The 24,709-nt window shown below is 34.9% G+C and overlaps 1 long non-coding RNA gene across 1 annotated transcript in view; it reads right to left on the reverse strand.

Annotated features, from left to right (window-relative positions):
• LOC145671892 (uncharacterized) overlaps window positions 1-22,568 on the reverse strand; it is a 46,846-nt gene extending 24,278 nt beyond the window's left edge. Inside the window, exon 1 of the long non-coding RNA XR_014128558.1 lies at window positions 22,395-22,568. This is a non-coding gene — a long non-coding RNA (uncharacterized LOC145671892). The remainder of the gene's footprint in view (window positions 1-22,394) is intronic.
• Between the last annotated feature and the right edge of the window lie 2,141 nt (window positions 22,569-24,709).

Genomic DNA, 24,709 nt, shown 5'->3' on the forward strand with positions numbered 1-24,709 from the left:
TTCTTAGTGTTGTTCTAACTTGGACAATGTAGCATGATTTTTGTTCATTGACGTAAGGTACTTGATTTTAGCCAATTTTCCTCAGTCAACTTCTGATAAAATATCCCAGAAATTTTTCAGTTTCATTGGGGATCACCCTTGCGCCGCCCCTGCACCACATCGATTTCTGCATTAATAAGATCTATGACTAAAAATAATGAACATTTCCTTTTACCAGACTTCGATCGGACATTTTGTTCTCGAGCTATGGTTATTTTTGCATTTTTCCGACAGCTTTTCGGCTGGTCATAGCTCCAAAAGGAAGCATTTGTGCACCCGGTTGATCTATACTTTTTGCCTTATCTTAGTATCAGGGACCATTTCCTAAACATTGTCGGTATTGTTTTAAAATACTCTATATAATTTTAATGAATTGTGCTGCTGATATATGAAAGTAGCAGATTCTCTTTATGAGATGGGGGCCGCGGTGGCTCAGTGGTAGAGCGTTCACCTCTGGTGCTTGGGGTCCCGAGTTCGATCCCAGGTGAACTTTGTGGTGGACAAACACCGTGTGCGTGGGTTTTCTCGGGGTTCTCCCGTTTCCTTCCACTTTCTTCATTCCACCATTTCATTCACTACTCATCATCACCGTCTCCTTTAGCCTACCCGGCATAACCGTGGGACGTAAAATTCAAAGATTTCATTTCATTTTTCTCTTTATGAGATGGCTGTGGCTTATTTGCAGAGTATAGGCGGTAATAATTTAAAGGAATAGAAACAAGAGATTCCCAATATTGATTGTAATATATTGAAAAGGTTATTGATTTTCTTATCTACGAAAGATTAATACATAGAGTATTTCTTTTCTGGGTGCATATGATTCATGATTTCTTGGTGTTGATGGTTAAAATGCTCATGCAGGATTTCCCTCTTTAGTGCAGAAATTCCCTCCTTGCATCTTGCCACAATTTTAGGCGAGATGGGATTAGACAAGATGGGAACTCTCATCTTGCCTAAAATGGCGGACATTCTTATCTTGGAGATATCAGTGGCTGATACGTTGTTAGGTGAGATTGGATTAGGCGAGATGGGAGGACACCATAAAAGATATTTTGGGACGCTTAATCGATTGCCGAAAACCACTTCTCGCTATCTGTTACCATTTTTGTTCTATAGTGATCTACGTTAAAACCGGAAATTGTTGATTTTTAAAACTTCTGTTTTATCAGAGTTCCTCCATGAACTAACTCCTAGATATTTACTCTTTCTATCAATTGCAGAAAAAAATTCGCTTCCGCCCAAGAGTTACCGTGCGGAGTAACGGACGGACGGCAGTACTAAACTTCCAATCTTATAAGTCCTGGTAGCGGTATCCTATTAAACTTCTTGTTCAATTATGTCTTGTTCAATAACAGTTTTATTTGGATCATGTAAGTGGGACTTATATTATTGTAATGTTATCATGTCCATCCGCCCGTACTTACTAACTCCATCCATCCGTCCTTACGATATCTCTTGAAACGAAGCGAATTTTTGAATTCTGTCATTTGCAAGCGATAGGTAAATTAATTATCTCGGAGGACTTCGTTAATGGAAGTGATCCATTCACCGGAAGTTGTAGAAATCAAGCAATTTATGTTTTAACGTTGATCACTATAGAGCAAAAACAGCAACAGATACCAAAAAGTGGTTTCAGCATCGATTAAGCGTCCCACGAATACATTTCAGATCCATTCTTGACATTCTATTAAAATCTAAAGTGATAGAAATCCACTACAATTTTCGGCTTTAATATTGATTTAAATAGAACAAACACGATAAGATATAATGATAAACTTTTTTTTTTTCCGAATCGATTTAGCGTTCTAACAATAGGTGCCATCTTCCTTCTTAACCCTCAAACCAAATTGGAAGTGACAAAAATCAAACACCTTTAGTTTTAACGTTGATTGCTATAGAGTATAAATCGTAATAGATAGCGAGAGAAGTGTATTTCTGTAATCGATTAGGTGCCCAAAGAATATATTTCATCTAAACTCTAATATCTCTACTTATAAGCGGAAGCATTAGAAGTCCGCTTTCTATTATAATTGAGAAAATATTTCTTAAATCTCTATACTCTCTTTACAAGACCTTATTTATGATTCTAATTGATACAGGCAAAATATGTCTACAAGGCTGCAATGAGATTGCGCACACTTTTCCAGTTTTATCAGTTTTATGTACAGGATTGCACACAGAAAAATTAAGCAATGTTGTCAGATGGAAAATATTTTCTGTTCTGTTATGTAAATCTGTAGGAAAAGAGCAGCGGAATACCCGAACCAAGGGTCGAATAAAATTACTAGGACTGAGCTGATTTAGAAAATACAGAGGAATTGACACATAAGGATAGAGAAGCTATATACTGCATTCGAAAAAAAAAAAAAAAAAAGATCTCACACCAGTTCTTCCGAGAAATATTACAGAGGCTGCTTCAGTAAGTGATTGAAAGAAAAGTTGAGTTCAGTTATGATTGAGAAAAGTTACTATTTATAAATGAAGAAGCTAAGATTATCGTCCTAACTTGTGCGAGTAACATTAGGTACGAACAATGATAGCATTTACTGTGCATAGTCGTAGTGTATGTTAAAAAAAAAAAAGTAGCAGGTAGCTACATAATACTGTTTCTAATTATATATTCTAACTAGATTTAGGAAGGTGATTTAACATATATATTGACAGATTCCATATTATTAATAAGCAGGGCCTTTTGAATATCTATTGGAGTTTAATTACCATTTCTGACTCATTCTCAAAAGTTTTGTTTCAATTAGTTACAGTCTATTGATCAGTCCATTGTACGGCATTGTACGTATTGTAAGCGTCAATTCACTCACGAATTGAAACTAGGAGCACACTTAAAGAATAGAAGTTCGCAAGTGTAGACTGAATACATGAGAATAATAGATTTAAAAAAAAAACTGTTTAACATCTCTGTAAGTCTTCTAATCCACTTTTAGTTATTCTCGTGATAACATCCTTTGTGGTCAATAATCCAGTCATGTGCTTGAACACCTACCAATCCTTACCCCTAATCAACCAGCTACAGCTTAGTGTTCATTAGCTTTTTAGAAATGCAGTTTTCCACCCCAATAGAAAGGAAGCAGGAAAAGATATAACTTCGTATTTTTCAAATCCGTAACCAGTGTTTGTTTTAAGAGTTTCTTATGTAGAAGAAAAAGACTAAAAAGACCATAAGTGACCTGAAAGTTACCTTAAAATATTAAAAAATGACCTGAAACTTCAAAACGGCAAAAAGTGACCAAAAGTTGACCCTAAAACAATATACTTTTAGAACCTTGAGTTGACAGATAACGTTTTTATTTGAAGTTGCCTTGTCCTATGCGCAACAGAAAAAAGTTGACTTGTCAACACGATCCGGGCCCTGTTAATAAGTAAATCGTGTAATTTTGCAAGGATTATATTGGAATGCAGTGTAATTAGTATGAGGAAGTAGTTTACTCACTTCGTTGTATTATACTAATAATATTGTAATTTAAGTTCATTGTACCACACATGTAACAAGTATCCTATTATATGACCAGACGTTAACGACAGACCTTAATAAATTTACCAAAGCAAAACTTTACGACAATGGAGAAAATTATTCACTTTTTCAATTTTCAATTTTTCCATAAAACTTGGCTAGTAGTGGGAAGTATGTATACTATATTACTATTATTATTATTATTATTAACATTAAGAACGTCGTCATAAATGTTTGCTTTGTTTTATTTAGGTTTCCGCCTAGAATATGGGCTTCAGAACCCTCAGTAGCTCCTCGAACGAAAATAGGGCGGAAACATTTCACAAACATTACAATTAATAATTCTATTCACTTGGTCCAGATATTTATCAGGTGATCTCTTCTTTGTTGAAGATACAATCAGAAACAAAATTGAAATTAAGTTCAATTGCGAATATGAAATGCTTAACCCTTATAGATTTCGGCTTTTTAAGGTAAATTAGAGACTTTCAGTCAAGCGGCTACAGCATCATCCCTATTTATCTTAGGATCATGGTTCATACCTCGTTTTCTTTTTACAATAGAGCAACCTTTCAAATAGTACCATTCACATCTCCTTATCATGTCCCTGAGGCGGGAAATTTTGAGAGAAATCGGGAGGCGGGAAATTAAAAAAAATGGAGCCCCTCTGAACCCCCACTGTGTTAATGCAGAGACCTAAAACTCAACTGGAAACCACTAAGGGGTGTACTAAATGCTTGTACAAAATTTCAAGCTTTTATCTTGAACAGCCAGGGTGGGAAAAATATCAATAATCTCCACAATGCCCCAGATTACTTTAAAATACCTTGATCTCAGGCAGAACATTTCCTGAGACATCCCTATTTATCCTAGAATCATAGTTCGCCCTTTATCTTCAGAATAAAAGTGCCTTTCAAACGGACTCTTCACATGTCTCCATCATGTATCTCAAGCGGGAAAATCGCGAAAAAAAGGGGTTTTTTAAACCACAAAATCCCTTTTATTTACCTTTTTGCCCCTCTGGATCCACCTTGTGCTAACGTAGAGACACTGATCCGAAAAAATCTAATAAATAGAAGTCGGTGGACTGAATGTTTGTACAAAATTTCAATCTTCTAAGTGCGAAAGTAAGCTCGCCAAAAAAATAATAAAAATAGGCCTAACATTTTTTTTTTAATTTATGATGTCATCACCTCCTATGTCTCGAAGCAGGAAGGCCTGAAACCGCACGTAACGTGTTCTACAGTGCCTCTAGACTTGAAAAAAAGTAAAGAGGTTTTTGGTTCTTTTTTAATCGAATAATGAAGACGCTACTTTAGTACCTAAAAATAGGTACTAGAACTCCAAAGGGATTCAGATTATGAGACAAGAAAATTTTAACATTTGGATTGTAAATTTGGAGGTATCATGACTTCTTGTATCTACTGACCAAAAATTATATTTAGTTAATCCTCAATATAATATGAATTTTATTTCTAATTTCTGTTTCTATCCTAGTCTGACGGAAAACCTTTGCGCACAGATTTTAAATCTACCATTGTGGCAACTTTGGGCAAAAATCTGTGTTCAGAAAGACCAACAGATATTAGTGGGTAATTCGGGATCTATAGTGTGCGCAATCCTGTTGCTCCCGTCTACAATGAACAGGAAGCGCACATATTTTCTAATATCAAGAAAAAAAAAGAAAGAAAGAAAAACCGGTAAAGACAGTAAAGATAATCACGTGATATTTTCTTCAGTTAAAACATGTACCTCTTTTGGTTTTAGTAGAATGATTGGAGTGAAGATGGAATATATTATTGGGATGCTTAATTGATTGAAAAAATAACTTCTCTCTATTTATTACCGTTTTTACACAATAGCAATAAACGCTAAAACAAAGTGGTTCATTTCTGCCACTTCCGGTTTGAATAGTGGGTTAAGAAGGAAGATAATGGCTGCTTTTAAAACGCTATTCAATTTCCAACGAAATTTTCTCCCTATTCCTGCTTATATTGATGAATATTGAAACTAGATGTTGCAGTGAATTTCTATCACTTCTGGTTTCAGTGGAGACGTAAGGATGAAGATGAAATATATCCTTGAGACGCTTAATCGATCGCCTCGCTGTTTATTACCGTGTTTGCTCTACAGCGATCAACGTTAAACCGAAATGATTGAGTTCTACCCCTTCCGTTTTGTCAATCACCCTCATTAACGAACTCCTCCGAGATATTTACTCTACCTATCGATAACAGGAAACATTCAAAAATTCGCTTTCGTTCAATAGTTATCGTACAGAGTAACGGACGGACAGACGTTCTAACATTACATTATTATAAACCGCACTGTGTAATCCTAATAAAACTATGCCCTTTCTTACAGTACTCCATTACTTTTTGCTCCCTTTTGATCTATTGTGAGTATTGTACTTTTCGTTTCATGTCTCTAGATCAAATAGGGAATGAGTTACTGGCATTTAGAAATTTCTGTGAGAAAGTAGAATGGTTAGGTGTATACGGTTTGCAGATGATATGGCGCTTGTTGCAGAATTTGAAAAGAAAATTAATAAGATGTTACAAAACTTGAAAAAGCCTTGCGAAGAATATGGAATGAAAATAAACGTTAGAAAGACAAAAGGCATGGTAATTGGAACGAAGCAGTCGGTGTCAAATATAAAAGTAGGAGAGGAGAAAATAGAGCAAGTGCCACCCGGACAAAAGCCCACCGGCAAATCTCCACCCGGACAAAAGCCCACTCTAAATTTTCAAAGGTAGGACAAAAGCCCACCCAAAGTTTTCTTGGCTAGGACAAAATGTTCATTAGATATTTTACGAATAAACACTAAATATGCACTCTGTATTGAAAACGCAACCCAAAGCTCTGTTTATTTTTCATATTATGGTATCATTATAAACACACAATAGATATACATTCATGAATTCTTAGAAAAGTAAGACAGCCATTAATACTTAAAGCGATACACTGTTTCAAAATCTATAAGAATCTACAAAATAGTGGCGAGGTTTGCTTAGACTACTATTGCACTCAGCGAAAGGGGCACCTACCCCCAACTTTCTTTTCTAAAATGACTACTTCTGAATCAATCGTCGCAAGGTAAAAACGTGCGGTATTATTTTCGCATCTCGCCTTGGAATGCACATGTTTTCATTTTATTCAAGAGTAACAATGCATGATCAAAGAACTAGGCCGAACACAATAAATGGAGAATGTTGCGTAAAGTTTCCAATTACACGGAGACCCCCTCAATTTCGGGACCCGGGGGCTACAGCCACCCTTAAATCGGCCGTGGTGATGTACAAGGAAAAAAGTGTATAGACACGTTAAAAGCAAATTATACTTAGAATTCAAAGAGCACCTAATTTATTCTCTGTAATTACTACTTATACAGTATAATGTAATAGAATTGATATGTATAGCAAAAAATTCAACAAATAACGGTAGATTACTAATGTGATGTAGAAAACAATACGTATGCACAAACCAATACATAATCATTAAATATACAGTACATAGCCATTACATACTAGGCTTTTGTCATAGTCGAGAATACTTTAGGTGGGCTTTTGTCCTAGCTTTGAAAATGTAGAGTGGACTTTTGTCCTACTCTCGTTGTTGCCATCAATACAGACTCAGAAGGAGCAATGCTTGCCTTATTTGTAGGTTTGAAATATGTTGTTTATAATTTGTTGATTAAAAGTTAAAAAAAAAAAAAAAAAAAAAAAAATACAGGTACTAGCAAGTTTATGTAGGTTTTCATTTTTTTAATGTTCTTGTTTTCTTTGTTTCTTGAATGCTAAAAGAAAAATGCATATGAGTAAAAGTATGTTAGTAATTTGTACACTCATGTCCAAAATGATTGTCGCATATCTATAACTGTCTTCTTGTAAGAATATAATTTGATAATGATTTTGCAGGGTACTTTTAATACTGATACTATGTGTATAATCGGGAAATGTATATTTGTAGTAAATTTAAGAAGAAAAGAATTATAATTACGAAAATTAGAATGAGTAAAACAAAATGTTGCTAAATGGACGAGAAAGTTTTATTTTCGTTTTATTGTTCTTATTTACTGCTCTTTGGACGTGAAATTTTCCACATACATGTCTTTGCCGATTATTCACATACTAACCTTATAAGAAATACCGGGTGAATTCGTTATCAAATTTTATTCGTAGAACAACATATTTATAGACATGGGATAATAATTTTGAACATGAGTGTACACATTATATTTAGGTTTCGGAACCGCAAGATGATAACATCAGTTGGTTGAGTCTAGAAAAATGAATTACTTTTAGCAAAGAAAAAATCAAGAGAATGAAAAAGAAAAGTAAAAAAAGCGCGAAATGTGAGTCCAATGAAGTTATTACTTAGAGATAGCGTTATCTCGAAGAATTAAAGCTTACCGTTCTGCGGGATACTCTGACATATACCTAGACGAAACTTGGTACGATAGCAATACGTACCAAATCAAAAATTGGTCCGACGACTCTTGACAATTGCACAGTTGAAACTTCGGACAAAAAAGGGGAAAGGATCGTTATTATGCACTTTGGTGGCCGCTTTGCTTTTGGGGATTGTTTTTATTTATTTATTTATTTATTTATTTATTTATAACTGACAAGAAAATGTCTGATGCTCCTCCTGTCGATTATCATGGGACAATAAACGCAGAAATTTTCGAGCATTGGTTTGAAAACTCCATACTAAAACGCTTAGAGGAAACATCTTCTATATATTTGTATAATGCCCCTTCCCATAGTCGTGTACAGTAACTAATCCGAAGCCTAATACTTTGTGGAGGAAAAAAACTATTCTTAATTATATGCGAATCTACAATAGTGCCATATCTAGTCCTTGTCCGATAATACCTGTTCTCCAAATTATTGATGAACAACTGCCTGCAAACGGAAAAAGAAAAAGGTGCGCAATTAGATGAGCTGGCAGCATCATATGGACATGTTCTAAGATTACCTCCATATCATTGCGTATTTAACCCAATTGAAATGGTGTGATCACAATTAAAACGGACGGTAGCATCTCAAAAGATGAAAGGTGAACCCCTACCAAAATTGGTGTCTTTATTAAATAGTACATTCAACAGAATTAGAGTTGACAATTGGAGAAATTACATAAGACAAGTGGAGGATATTGAAGACAGTTACAGAAATCTTCAGTCAACTCAAGTAGAGTTTTAATGGAAATAACAGTTTTGTCAACAGACGATTCTGACTTAGATCAGGAGTAGCACTTTTCCAGGGAAGACGGTACTCCACAGTTTTTAATATTCTCTTATTTTCGTAGATCATGCACCTTATAAAATTTGTGGTTGGTTACTGTTCAATTATTTTTTTTTTCCTTGTTCAAAATATTTGTATTTACGAATGGGCGAACATATAATTGCATGTTTTTACAGAATTTCCTATTTAAAAATAATTTCCCTATTTATTTTTGCGTTAATTAAAATATTGATATATTTTAATGCAAATTTTTATTTTGTAATATGATAACGCTTGATCTTGTTGAAGAATTCACATACAGCTAGAGTAATAGGTGACAGTTTATTTTATTACCACTGGCAATACAATATATTTCTTTTATCCTTTATGATTCATTACCCGAAGACCGAAAATAACATAGAAGCAAAGTTATCTGATATACAACCAACGAACAAGTGAAAATTTCAAGATGGCTGAAAGTAGTCGAAGACGAACTCACCCTAGCTACAGATCTGATTTCGATATGAACATTGGTTAAGAAACCTGAGCGATATGTATCTTTAATTAATGCTAATTATTTAACACCTATCCCAATAAAGCATATAAATTTCTTATTGCTAAATGTAATAATTTACCAAGATTACTTTCAAAAGTCAAGAATATAAAATTACTGAACAAGATTTTTTTTTTTTTTTTTTTTTTTTTTTTGAGATGAGGTGAAAAGAATTCGTTGAGAATCGAGACGAGACTTCTTCAAACTTAAGAAGACGTCTCTTCTCGTGGGCAACACTAGTCAAGATCGAGTTAAATCGTTTCCGCGCGTCCAATTGGGATAATATAAAATAAATCTAAACAAAATTTCTTTAATATCGCCTATTTATTGGCTTCAATGATAAGAACCATAAACCCAGCCGAAGCCACTAACCTTAGGATACAGTTTCATGTAAGGCATTTGCAAGCAACTGAATTATATTGATTTTAATACAATAGTAAAATAGTATTTATATACAAGTCATCACTTTCACAATAGCCTGTTTTAAATTTTATTTTAAGTTTAGTTTCCTAACGGCTTTATCAACCAAGTGCTAATCAAATTTCAATTTTCTGATATTTTGCACTAATGTTTGTTTTTAATTACCTGGGACTTTTTCTTCAATAAAACTAAAATTATAGGTATAATATTATAGAAAATGACTCTACTTCCCCTTCTCAGCAACGGAATTTTTAAAATAAAATAACTTCAAGGATTCGTGATATACTCTATTCTTAGCGAAAGCTATTTGAACCCTCTTTTACTCCCCTATAAGACATACTTCTAAACAATCTATTCTTAGTCCTTGATTTTGTGACAAAGGAACATACTTACAAATTCATGTTTCTCTTTATAAGGTAAGTGCACCAATAGCTGACACTTTAAGGATGTATTTCTAAATCTAATGCTTTGGTTTGTAAATAAAACAACATAGAAAGATTATGCCTTTAGTAACTGAAAGGTTTAAGTTTAAGGAAAGGTTTTCAATTGATATAAGGCCTTCAGATAAACATATATGAGTTACCGAAATTTATATGGAACATAACCCGCTTGTACCAGTTGCTGACACGCAGAAAATACCAATGATCCAATGCCTGACATAGTAATGTACCAAAAGCTGACAGTTTTACTTTAAAGAATGTGTGTATAATGAAATCATTTATTAGTAAGAATAACATAATGTATTCTTTTAAAATATAGGTTAAACAGAAGTAACAGATTTATAATAGGTAGAATCTGCTCTTTGTTTAGTACTTATTCAAATACAGTGGAACCTGGATAATTCGAACCTCAAGGGACCAGTAGAAAAATTCGAATGAGAAAAGTTTTTGTAAATGGTTGAAATAAACAATCAAACTTCAGGTTTTAACATAAATACCATTATTAGAACTAATAATAAGTGTTTTAAGTACCATACACTCATTGTAAAACTAGAAAAAACATAGGTTAATACAATATGAAGTAAAATACTCTACTGTAATACGTACGTACATACACTAGCACTGTATTATGCATGAACATTGAAAAAATCATAAAAACAGAAAAGAATATTACTGTATTAATAGACAAATAACTGTCATGAGACTCGAAAAATCATTTTCAAAAAATGCTGAGATCTTTGCTTGTTTCCTAGAATTTAGTCTCTCGGTCATTACAAACGATTCTAACAAATTCAAGGAACGGAATAGTTCATCACTTACTTCATTTTTGCTTTCCAAAAACCGTCTGAGCTGCGTGATGTGCTTCGCTGCCTCGGCCGCACTCAGAGCCTGCGAAAAGCGGAAAGCCTGCTACAGTACGTATCTTCATCCGTTTCTTGGAAAATCCGATCCGATGACTTGACCTCCTTTTAGATTTACACGGCAAAAACTTCGAATTATCCAGATTATAATTCGAATTAACCATGATTTTTTGTAGTATTGTTTGTATATAAAATTCTAGGGACCAAGAGAAAAATTCGAAATAAAGTAATTTTCGAATTACAGAAGTTCGAATTATCTAGGTTCTACTGTATATTCATTTAAAATTTCAAGACATTTCTTACCTTTTGCTAACGCGATAATTCTCAATTTCTTCTATCAGATATGCTCCCACCTTGGATTCAAATCATATTTAGGTGAATTGATTTTTTTTTTCAATATGTCTTCATATGCATACAATAGCTTGTCTTCAACTTTCGGCCAACACCAGCCATATCTAGTCTTTAGCGTAACTTTGACGAAAGCTTCGTTTTGCTTAGTCTTCAAAATCCTTTCTGGAAAATATTCACTTTTATATTATATTATATTTCTTCCACTCTGCCGATGTTGCGACTGAAGCTCTTTTCTCTCTCCTACTCTTTAAGGTAGGCGTGATTGTATGGTGCGGCTAAAATAAAGTTATTTTAAATGATGAGGGAATTAATAGTATCAGTGCTTTCCTTTGCTCCCTGTTCATGGTTAGGAACGTCAGTTTCTGTAGTTTTCGAAGTCCTTGGAATTGAAAACATAGTTTCACTTCTATTTTGATGAGTAGAAATTTTAGTTACTTCTGCAACTTGTTCTTGCGTAGAAACGTGAGTTTCTGTAATTTCCGAAGTGCTTGAAATTGATATATTAGTAGTGTCATTCGTATTTTGTTCAGTAGATATTTCATCCGTAAGTTGTTTGTTGTCTATTCTGGGTGGAGGATCATGTCTGCTACACTTCTCTGCATCCATAGGAGGAAAAGATTTTTTATCTTCTATGTTGCGTAAAAGCGTGCCATCACAATCGGAGATTTTTTTTAACTTTCTCAGTACAGATTCTTTGTTTTAGGAAACACAAGAATTAATTTATTTGGCCGTGATGAGTTTCATTGGAGAGATTTCCGGAAGATATCTCTCAAGTTGTTTCTCCTTTCCTGAACTTTTGATAGTCTATATTATCAGCATTAAATGCGTAGAGACCACATGCTCTGAATCCATTTTGTATTGCAGTAGGAGTTACTGACATTTTCATTGTATTTTTCCAAAAGAGGTGCAAAGTCTTCATTTCTTAGCTTTCTACCGTCATGTTTGATTCTCCACTGATGCATACCACATTTCCAAGCGCTCTTGAGTGGATGGAAAACTGAAACATCCATCGGTTGAAAAACATGAGTGGAATTCGGATACAAAGCTACAAGCACAATACCATTGTTACTACAAAAAGTGCTTAGAGGCTCAGTGAGATGCTATGCATGACCATCAAGGAAAACCAACACAAGAGTTTTGATATTTGACTTTTCAAGCCATGGTTGAAACACATTAGTCATATATTCATAAAATGTCTCTACTGTCATCCAATCTACTCAGATCTACCAATACCCCAATTCTTAGGCATTGAATTAGCTACAGAAGCTGGTACTCATTTGCAACTCTATACAACCATCGGCGGAACCAAAATACATGCACTAGTTGTAATCAGCATTGTCGTACATTGTTTTTCATCATTGCTTGCATATGTGTATATAGTTTTTTCTTACAAACTAACACCTTTCTCCTTTCGGAAACAAAGAGGATGCAATCTCGTCTGCGTTAAGAATTCTGGATATATCTTAAGGTGCCTGGATAAAATACCGCACTCTTGGCTGTTCCAAGAAGTTCACACACACCTCGGCATATCTAGTTTCCAACTACAGGAGAAAGTGCCATTGTCTATCTGTGTTCTAATCAATGAAAAGTGAAAAAGAAGCAGATCACGAATTTTTATTTTGTCTTAAATCTGTTTCAGAACAACCACAAAATATTTTTTTCTGTAAAATGATGTTTGCATCATTGTGTTGCTCAAATCCATTGAAAATTTTTATGTCAGGTCTTGGTACAAAACAGTATTTTGCTGTTCTAATAAGTGACAACCCCTGTCAGCTTTTGGACCGAGACATCCAAATTTAGTGAAATTGATAACAGAAGACAAGTGTTACTTTCTCGTGTAAATTATGTATGAAATTCATAAATTAATGCCGTTATGCTGTTTACCAATGTCTGACATGCAGTGTCAGCTACTGGAATAACCCTACATAAAAGGACACCAATACCTGACACCCCCCCTCCTGAAGTTTTAGAGTTTGAAATTTAACAAAATTTTCCTCCTGCAATTCACTACACTGTTTCACCAACAGAATACATATTCAACATGCTGCTGAACTAGAGAAAAATCATAAATTAACATAAGAGTAACAAGGTAAGTAGGCTTACCGTATTTCTTAAGAATTCTTCTCATTTTTGCATATTTCTTCAAAGCACGTAAATCAACTTCGTCATACTTCTATTAGTTGGCACGCAAATTAACCACGACTAAGCAAAATGTTGCTAAACCATCAAGAAAAGTGTGTGCGCTGAGAAATCTATTAATGATCACAAATAACCTTATTATGTTCAATTTAAGATAAAAGTGTCAGCTTTTGGAGCAGTGTCAGCTACTGGTGCACTTACCTTAATAGTTTGACTTAGTTATTAATGAGTTGAGTTGAGTTGATTTTGAGTTTAACGTCCCGTTCAGCAGCGAGGCTATATGAGACGTGGACCTACTGATTAACGTGGAATCCGAACCACATGAGCTCCCACCGGGAATCGAACCCGGATCTCCTACGCCAAAGGCGCGTACTTAGTTATTAATGAGTAAGTCATTTTAATCTTTTTTATATAACAGTGTATATGTCTTTCTTTTCTTTTTTTTTAAGTAAAATTAATAATTCGTTTTGAGTTTTGATATTTTCGCCCGATTTGAACTATGTTGTAGGCAATGGATCATATAACATTTTTCTTAGATAATTTTTATTACACAATTCACGCGTCAATACGTTTCTACTACGCCTTTCTCTATGGCTTTCTCTAGACATTTTCAAGAAAAAATGTGACATCCTCGTCCTTTTGCGGAAAAGACTTTTGTGGTCACTTGTGGTTATGCTTACGGAAGGGGTTCTTTCTTACGAAGGGTATGGGTAAGGGCCGTTTATCGGTGGCCCCGGCTGTACACATACAAACACGAGGAAAAAATCTGGTTCCGGGCCTTTGCGGAGAAGCAGGTAGAAGTAGACATACAAAGAGAATCCTCCAGAAACGAACTGTGAATGACGTGGGCATGCACACGGCTACTATAATGGAAGCAGGAAGAGGTTATATGCGACATATTAATCGATGTAATTTTTACATTTATTAACTTAGAGCAATAATTGTTTTTGCATCATGTTAAAAATATTGCGCAGGAAGTACTAGACCAAATATGATAATCCTCTTGTTATTATCTTCTTAGTTCTAACCAATTATATACTTTTTATTATCAAGATAGGATAGCCGTCTGCAGGGAATGGAAGGGGCATATGGAGGTAGAATTTAATACTGCTCCGCGCCAAAACAGGAACCTGTTGGACACATCAGGGAAAGTAACATGTTTATTCTCTGTAATTTAACCTTGAGATTCAAAATATTTAGAGATGCGTAAAATAAGGGAATACATGGACCATCATTTTGTAAGAATTGTTTGACTGTATACTATAAAGTTCACTCATAGGGATATCCCTATCATTGATAAGGAGTAAGGTGGCTCAGTGGTAGGGTACTCACCTCTACTGAGAGAGTTCCCTGGTTCGATTCTAGGTCAACTGAGTCTTGTTAAACAGCATCGTGTCCGTGGTTTTCTCGGGACTCTCCCGTTTCATCTCACATTTTCAGCCATTTTTCATAATCATTCAGTTTTAATAATTATTCCTGTGTTTTTTAGCCTAAAGGCCAAACCATGAGACATTAAATTGAAATTTCGTTTTATTTTCCTATCATTGAAGTCAAAGTTGGTACAAAATAATTTATTCATCTGAATATGGAATTCTCACATCATTTCTTATCATTCCTTACAATTTACGTTCGTCCCAGAAACCACAAATCGAACGGGATGGTGCTGAATACTGTGTTCCCATTCCTTTATAAAATACATAGCAGTGAAGATTTTACATACTTTTTGTGCCTTCGATATTCTTTTGTATGGTATCATTATCATATATTGTGTCGCAAAGTCTGGATCGCTGCGGAAATGTCGTATTTTTATTTCCTAACTAGTTAATACTGAACAACATAGCAAAATAATCTTTCCGTCCCCCTCGTGCATCCGCCACTGTATGAAAGTAAGTCTATTGTCATATGTTTGTGAGAACTTTTTCTGTTTCTTTGATTATTTGTTTATAACAATGGTTCACTTCATAAGAATAGACAAGAAGCAAATAAAAGTAGAGACCAGACTTCTTTTAAGGTTTTTAATATGAGTATTTGTGTACTCTATATTGGAATAACTTCTGCTATGAAAATTGTCCCAAATGTATTATTTACAACCTGGTTTGATTTATGTGAAAATTAACATAAATATTTTAAAAAAATGAAGTGCTTCACTTCTTGGTGATTTTTTTGGTAATGGTTTATTTGGTGAAGTGTTCTACATAACTTAATGTTATTTGTGTTATCAAGTCATAACTAGATGGGGCCTGGGGTGGCCACGCCACACCCAAAACACTGTTGAACCCCTAGAGTACTGTTGGAATACCATGTGGTCGTTGAAAAATTCTTTCAATTCTTGTAGGGGTCATGCCTCCCTTCCCCGAGGAAGATATTCTACTTACACTAATGTCAACACTTTAGGTGTGTCAACATTTAGTCATATTTAAAAATAAATTATATAAAACAAGTCAGATCAGAACAAAGACGCATTAATTTGCAGTGATTGTTAAAAGGGGTTAAGTACAAAACTTTCAAGTGTTTCTATAATCGTATAAGCACAAATACTTTTGATTCAGAGATAAGTACTTACAAAAATACTTCCTATAGACCTCCAACTATAAATATTAGCATAAAAGTCCATATGACAATTTAAAGAGTTTTCTTTATGCGTTTATCTCGAAATGTTGATTTTGTCATATATCCCCGTTTAACAATGACTGATTCAGTTGTTATATTTTTATTTTTCTGCTATGAAATTTCGAAAGATAAATCACGCTATTTATGCAATTAATGATTCCGAGTAATGTGCTGAGAAACTGAATCGAATTGATGCCATTTTCAGCGTTTTGATAAAAAGCCTTCTGGTGAAATGTTAGTGACATAACACATGAGTTCCTAGTATGGAGCTTACACGGTTCATGGAGCCCGTTTTTGAGTTTATGAGGCCAAGCAATTTAAAGGTTATCAAAATACTATAATAAATATTGGTTTAAGGGGCCATGTTGTCAATTACATAGGGGAGAGAGACAGACAGAGAGAGAGAAACATGATCATTTTATGGGGGAGACCGATTAATTTTTAGTTATGTCACTGTAAACGATATGTCACATCAACACCACTGATAAAGGTATTCTATAAAAAGGTTGTTTCAAACAGTACTTACACCACTAAAAGCTTTTTTTTTTTTTTTAATCTATTTAAGAACTCTTTTAAAAAGAATGAAGCACTCCATTCTCAAACTAATCTACCTAGGTATAATGAAAATAATTTCAACCTAGAGAAGGATAGTTTGAGTAAATAAACTAAATTTATTTGTGGATAGAAATTTGCTTTGTTCTCTCTCTTTTACAATAGAATAAGCTGTACATACATATCTCATAGCTTCGCTGTTGAAAGGAACCTTAGCTCGAATACCACTCATCCAACTATATAGCACAGTTATCTTGAGATACGTAGCTTTACAGTCTTGTGCATAATCTAGATTACTATTGGTAAGGCCCCTGAATCGATACTAAAATTATTCAAATATTAAAAAGGAAACAAAAACCTTCTCTTTGCCTCAACTAAGCAAGACATTCTCAACTAGGTGGTAAGTACACAATTTAAACTACTTTAAAATTGTCATTTTGCCCCATTTTTGTCATTGAATGACCATTTTTAATAGTCCGTGTTAAACTACCAGTGGCTGACAAACAGTTTGTACTAAAAGTTTATCTCTACAGTGAAGTTCTTTCATCCTTATTTATAAGATTTATTAGTGTGATGCTGTTGGGAAGATTCTGGGATAAGGTTTCGTTGGGGATTTTGTATGAAAAGTACGTCGTAGTTAATTTCATACATCACACTGTAGATCTTATCTGATAGAAATTTAGTCTGAAAGTCAGTTTCTCAGAGGGATTACATTTAACAAATAAATTATCTAGAACTAACTTTGTAAGTAATAAGGCACATCGTAAATGAAGACAGTTTTATTATATAACGTTCTTACAGGAAACTTGAAAATTTGGAAATTTAAAATATAAAGCAAATAAAAGAACTCCGCTCTATAAAGCTGGAAAACACGTTGGGAATCGATAACCAAACTATGAATTATCCAAGTAAAATTTGTCTTTCTGACTATAGTTCCTCATTGCGTGTAAAACTTACTTACTGTTATAGTTTTCAATTTCTTTGCGATGCATTTACATTTGCTTCAAAGAACACAACTTGAGAACCGATGTTTTAGTTACCGTTTAGACATTCAAACAAATCACATAGCGCATATGAACCTTGCGTTATTCATTTGCCGAGCCTATAACAAAATATGAATAAAGAAGTCAATATGCCATATTCCCAGGAAAATAATCATATAAGACGTTTTTCTCTTTGAGCAGGCCCGTAGTTAGGGGGTGGCCAGGGTAAGCTGAGCCAGCTGAGGGCTTGTTCCTCACACTAGTCAATGTAAAGGGTTTGAATAGTAGGTAATGATGCAAGCTCCATTTCCGTGGACGCTTAGGACATTTCAGGGAAACAAACTATAATAAAAGTCCCTAAGGCATAAATATAGTTCATTATTTTAAAATGTAACACAAAAAATTATTAATGTGTTGTTAACAGAAAATCTTAAACCCCTACCACTTGAAAGTAAGTTATCTCCGAGGAATAAAACATCAAATTTTTAGATAACAGGGAGTGTGTGAATGTGGAATAATTAACTCAGTATTGAATGTAAAAGCCTTTGAGTATTACTCAATTACCAATACTGAAAAAAGTACTAATGTTGGTCTAGAAAACAAATCTTCACAGACACTAATTGTAATAGTTGGTTTCTATTACAATTCAAGATAAAACGCTGATAAGCAACTGCCCGTATGCGGGTGGACCAGTTCGTTTGTCTTTTTTAAATGTATTATTATTTTTTATATGCATCACATTACTTTTAAAGTTGTCTCAGGCTCAATTTGTACTTTCTACCCCTGGCGAAATGAAACTTTTCAAGATTTTTTTTTTTTTTTTTTTACATTACTCTCATTTACATGAAATGATAATTTTGTATTCTTTTTTTGTTTCGTGAATGACTTTGGACTTTGTGTTATTTGTTGGTTTGGTAGTTCTTATTGCAGGTAGGTTTGGTAAGTTTTTGTCTGACACTTCGAGTTTCATACTTGCCATACGTGCCGTTTTATCTTCTATTATTTTCAATGAAAAAAATCATGTATAATTTTAAATATATAAAATTAAAAGTCTTTTACATTAACTTTACATATCTGCTCTTTCACTCTGTTGTTTCTTAAGACATACGTTATTGATTCCTCGTGTAATTAACTGGCTGCTTTCAGTGTAAGTCTACTTAATTTTCTTTTGATATTGCTAATTGATATTTTACAGGTGAAGCTATGCTATTCCGGTTACCGGTTATTCACTGAAACCGGCCATATTGGTTAGAGCAAATTTTTGAAGGGGTACACATCCGTGAATGACGCTCCTGGATCTTCGCGCTCGGGCTAACTCACTTTTCTAAGTTGGGCTTCCACTTACTCGGGCTTTGGCTTACTTTCCTCAATTGGGCTAACGGTTATTGATTTCAATGGGGCTCGTGCTCACTGGGATTTGAGCTCACTGATCTTGGTGAAGCACGCGCTCGCTCGGTATCGGCACCTTCGGGCTCAAGAGCACTAATATTGCTGGGGCTCATGTTCACTCGGGCTTGGCGCACTAATCTTGATAGGGCCCGTGCTCAATCGGGCTAGGGCTCATTTGGGCTTGAACTCACTAATATTGGTGAGCTCGCACTCACTAAAATTCGGACTCACTGACTTTAGACCTCATTCGTAATAACACTATCCGTAAAGTTTAGGAGGGACGAATAACATTTAGGAAGACACTCAACTAATAACCATACCTGGGATACAGGCTTCTCATGTTGTAGGACGCTGAACAAAAAGTAAGTCTTAGACTGAATCTCTCAATTTTAAAAAAATGCCCTTAATTGGAATTTTCTAGCGTTTCGCGTCTTTTAATATTTTGTTACAATGTATGTAGTTGGATGGTTGATTTAGTGTTCAGCGTTTCAGCAGCAAGACTATATGAGATGTGAACCTAAAGATTAACGTGTGATCAGAACCACATGGGCTCCCACGGAAACAGAACTCGGGTTATTTATTTATTGATACATTTTATGGGTACTACGAACAGATACGGCTTTAAGCCCGTCACATCTTGAGGGATGACGTCCCTCAGCGAGCACATAATCCAGAAAAAGGGATTTAATAAATGGAATGGGAAGGGAAAGAAGCGGCCTGGGAACTGTATGTTATGTACCATCCCGGCATTTACCTGGTGGGAGTGAGGGAAAACCAGGAAAAAACCTCACTCAGGAAGGCCGGCTTCGGGATTTGAACCCGGGACCTCTCGAATACGAAGCGTCCAAGCTAACCACTTACAGAAACCGAACTTGGGTATTCCACGCCAAAATCCCGTACTCTAACACTCGCATACCAATGCGACTGACCCCAACGCGGTTTTCTGCCTATGGTTCCCATGTTATTTCAAATTACGAGATCAGCTCCTAAGACATTTCTTGGGGGTGATTCGTGTCTAGAAGTGTAATTTACTTTTTCTTCTGGAAGCAAATTTCCCCCATAAAATTATCGCTGCTGCTGTTTTCTTGCATTGTGATTTGAGATAGCTCTTGTGCTACACAACTGAATTCCAATTGCATGAAAAATAGGTTCTTGCTATAACCAAAAGAAGTGGTAGTCTAGTTTCAGTAGATGAAAAAGATAACTGAGATGGAACTTATTCTTGAGACGTTATTGACCCTGAAAAATTAGTCCCATCTCATTGTCTCTCTTTCCGGAACAATCTCTTAGCGTTTATGTTCTTCATATTTATACACTGAAACCAGAAGTAAGTAAATTTATACCACTTCCAGTCTTAGTAGCGAGATGGGATGGAAATTATGCCTTGCTTTGGAATTTGAATCGATACTCAAAAATAGCTATTGCTATTGCAATATATGTTTCATGTCCATAAATACTGAAACCGCATACAGTTACTTTCTAGCACTTCCAGTTTGAAAGAGGATTAACGGACTAAAACAGATCTACCATTGGGATGCTGAAATGAATCCAACAGAAAGAAAAACATTTCAGAATATTTCTTACCGTTATTGCAATATGGATTTCAATATTGAAACCGGACTTGGTATTTATCTACAACTTTTAGAAGAGAGAGATATTAGTGGAGCTTATATTTTTTCAAAATTAAATCTATTCATCAAAACAATATGTCGCTATCTATTGCCGTTTGTACTCCGATCAATGTTCAAAATCAAAATGGTTTTCTTCCTCTTCCGGTATGAATAGAAGTTTAACTGACTAAAAGAAATCATTTGTTTAGATGCTGAGCCGAGTACAAAAATCCGCTCCTCGATATCTCTTACCGATTTTGATCTATAGACATTAATGTTGGAACCGGAAGTAATGGTGAATTCGACCACTCCGGTTTGTGAAAGTATAGGGGTAAAGATGATATGTTGATTTGAGACCCAAAATCGATTTCCGAAAACTGTTTGTCGCTATCTATTACCGTTTTTGATTTATGACCATTATCATTGAAAACGGAAGTGGTCTATATCTTTCACTTCCGGTTTAAGTAGGAGGTTGTTGAAAGATGCTGAAGCTATTCTTGGAACGCTCAATCGAATTCGAAAACCATTAATCGATTGTTCTTACCATTTTGCTGTGATACATCTTTACATATGGACGGGCAGATAGACTAACGGACGGACGTAGTCGTCCGATAGCACTTCCAGTACTTAGGAATTGCATAGTTCGGAGGTCTAGGAAACATATTGTTAACTAAAATTAACCACAGAGAAGCACTAATTTCTGTATACATTTAGCATATAGTTTGAGGTCAGTCACTGACCTCCCCCCCATTGGTGTTTGTGTAGGTACAAAAAGGCATTGGTATGCGAGTGCTAACCATATGGCAACTTTGGACTTCTATGAAAGATCTGAGTTTGCAAAGGATATTTCAGTATTCTGGAAACTATATTTCAAAGGCTACATTTTTTTCATTCGTACCTAACTCTTAAAAACGACACTAATTTTACAAAAGTAGGTAGCCAACCACAATTAAAAGAGTGAAATAAGTGCCGACTATTTCAATAAGTATCGATTTTGATATCCTAACGCGCACAGCAAGAAGCACACTAAATGCAAGTGTTTTTTTTTTTTTTTAATAATTGACACAACAACTGATGAATGGTTGCATATGAAATGATACAACAGTAACTTGTCAAAAATAGGTTGGTACGACTGAATGGGACAACATGACCATTATTGTTCTAAAATGACCATTAACAATATTTCTTGGGGTACAAAATGACCATTTCCTAGGGGTGAAATGACCATTCAGGGGTGTTATGACCATTGACAACTATGCACGTACATGCAAAATGGTCATTTAGTCGCCAAGTGGGTACAGAATGACCACTTTTAACTATATATATATATATATATATATATATATATATATATATATATATATATATATATATATATATATATATATATATTAAGAGAGTTAAAAAGTAACGTAACAACCTACCTTAACTAGCCGTCCAGGCTTGCAAGTTTGGGACGTCAGCGAATAAAGTAAAAGAAGGACACTGAACCGTACGAGTAAACTGCGAAAACGTAAGGTAAGAGTATTCCTACGTTTATTCAAGTTATTCCTTCGTTTATTGAACAGCAAGCAATATGACTTGAATTTTGATACAAAAGTGACAAAATTAAAGCAGCCAATAAAATGGTAAATGGACAATGATCACAATAAATGATATGTATGTACGATTTCCTGTAAAAAGGGTAAAATATGGCATTACTGGTCTTGAATTATCACTTACTTGAATGTTGCAATAACTAAAAATATACTTACAATCCACACCGTAACTCCATGTAATGATCTACTACAACGGATACAATATGTCTCCTTGCTTTTCCATCCAATTTATTTTTATCTTGATAAGATTTTAAAATAGATCTTCTTATAAGAGACTGTGTTAATATATCTCTTACAACCTATAATACAATTATACAGTTTTATGATCAGTCTTCTCTCAAAATATTTAAAAACAAATAGCACATTTCTACTTTTCTCAAAATGATGCACTGAATTTTACAAAGAAAGGGCTTGGGGCAATATGGCTGATTTTAATTTTCTAAAATTGAGATTTCACTATTTTTAGGATTCCATACCGGTATATCTTACAGGGGTGTCCACAATGGGGGGGGGGTATTACGCAAACTGCATCATTGAAATATTTGGGGGGTAAAAATCTAAATAAATATGCTTGAGGGGGTGTAAAAATTAATCAAAAAGAAGATTTTATTTTCAAGGAAGTACACCTACTGATAACACAATGCATAAATTTTTCTTCTGTCCTTTATACCACGATACTATACGATAATTATACGATCAGGCTGGGAGGGGGGTAAGTCAGACAGTTGGGGGGTGCGTCATGGACATAAGGGGGGTGGGCACCAGTGTATCTTATGACCCGTTCCTGTTGACGAGTATGCAAAAACCGAGATTAGACGGCAGTGAACATAGTGTTCTTGCCTTGACTAGCGTTCTTGTACGATATTGCAGCGCAAATATTGCTTTTTCTTCGGGGTAAATATATATTACCGCAAGCCCTTCAAATATAGTTAATGAGAGCTTTCTATATCGTCCCTTTCCGGCATTAATGCAGTAAGCGACATTTTGAAAATTTTACAGGAGATCCGAAAAACTGAAATTTTGATGGTTTTTCTTGAATAACTTTTTTGTTTTCTGGACTATTTTCCTAAGAAAAATACAGCTAATATAATTAAACAAGCTCCGTCAAATAGGACAGTGACGTATATAATAGCTTAAAAATATTCACTTATTTTGGCGCTTAATTCATTTTTGCTTACAAAATTTTTAACAAATCAATGTTTCAAACGACATTTATTCAAATGTACTAATGCATTAAGGCACAAGGTGTCATAGTGAGATTGCGTTAAGCGACATTTAGGGGGAAAAATAAATGGTAATAAATTGCTGATTCGTTAATTGAAGAATGTTAGTTGTATAGTGATCGGTAAAATACTGAACGCTTCTTGAAATAATGCTGCTTAAAATAAATTTGGCAAGAAAAATGCTTTGGCTTACCTCTCCTTTATATGTAAAAATTAATCTAATCTTCTGAATAGTTAAGTTAATAATAACTGACACCATTATTTAGTTTTCTCATTTATTTTTAGCGTTTTTTAAAATTTATTAAAGCTTAGAATATTTCAAATTTTACTGATTTGTTAAGCTTACTGATACAATGAAAATTTGCATCATTCATTTACTAAATAAATGCAAATTGTCGAAACTTCACAAAACTGTAACTTCATCAATTTTTAACTATTGCAAGAAAAAATAAAGAATGATGACAACGTGTTTCAATCTTGAATTTCTTCTTCATCTTCATCTGTCTCAGAGAGGGTATCTTGTGCTTCTCCCGTGTGTGGCAACTGCTGGTAGAACCCGTGTAAGTGCTTTGGTAGAATATTCTGATTATACAATTTGACAAGGGGGGGCGCGGTGGCTCAATGGTAGAGCGTTCACCTCTGGTGCTTGGGTCCCGGGTTCGATTCCAGCCCCCGCCAAGTGAATTTTGTGGTGGACGAACACCGTGCTCGTGGGTTTTCTCGGTGTTCTCCCGTTTCCTCCCACTTTTTTCATTCCACCATTCCACTCATCTCTCATCACCGTCTCCTTTAGCCTAACCAGCATAAACGTGGGACGTAAAACTTAGAGATTTCATTTCATTTCATTTACAATTTGACAAGATCCTGGCCTTACTGATAGGGATGGCTGCCGCATAAAGTCTACTTGGCTGCTTTTCTCTTGGTGAGCGACGTTTCAGTGTAAGATACACTGCGTCTTAGTCATTGAATACTTAACCTTGCCAAATTTGCTATTTTTTGAAAAAGTGACAACTCCCATGTTTGACAGCAAGAAAGGTTCCCTTGACTCATGTTTCTTAGCACTGAAGATTTTGGCTGGCAAAGTTGACCAATTTCTAAAAGAACCATGCTTCCATAATTCATGGATGTTGCTTTGTTCTTGCCATTCTCATGACGGTAATCCACTCGGATGGACTTTCAATTTTTTGATTATGAGATGCATTCTCGATTTGACTATGCACACTGTCCACAGGCATATATGTGTGACCC

The sequence above is a fragment of the Thermobia domestica genome, chromosome 15 (assembly GCF_964235325.1).
Source record: "Thermobia domestica chromosome 15, izTheDome1.hap1.1, whole genome shotgun sequence".
In the NCBI taxonomy this organism is placed as follows: Eukaryota; Metazoa; Arthropoda; class Insecta; order Zygentoma; family Lepismatidae; genus Thermobia; species Thermobia domestica.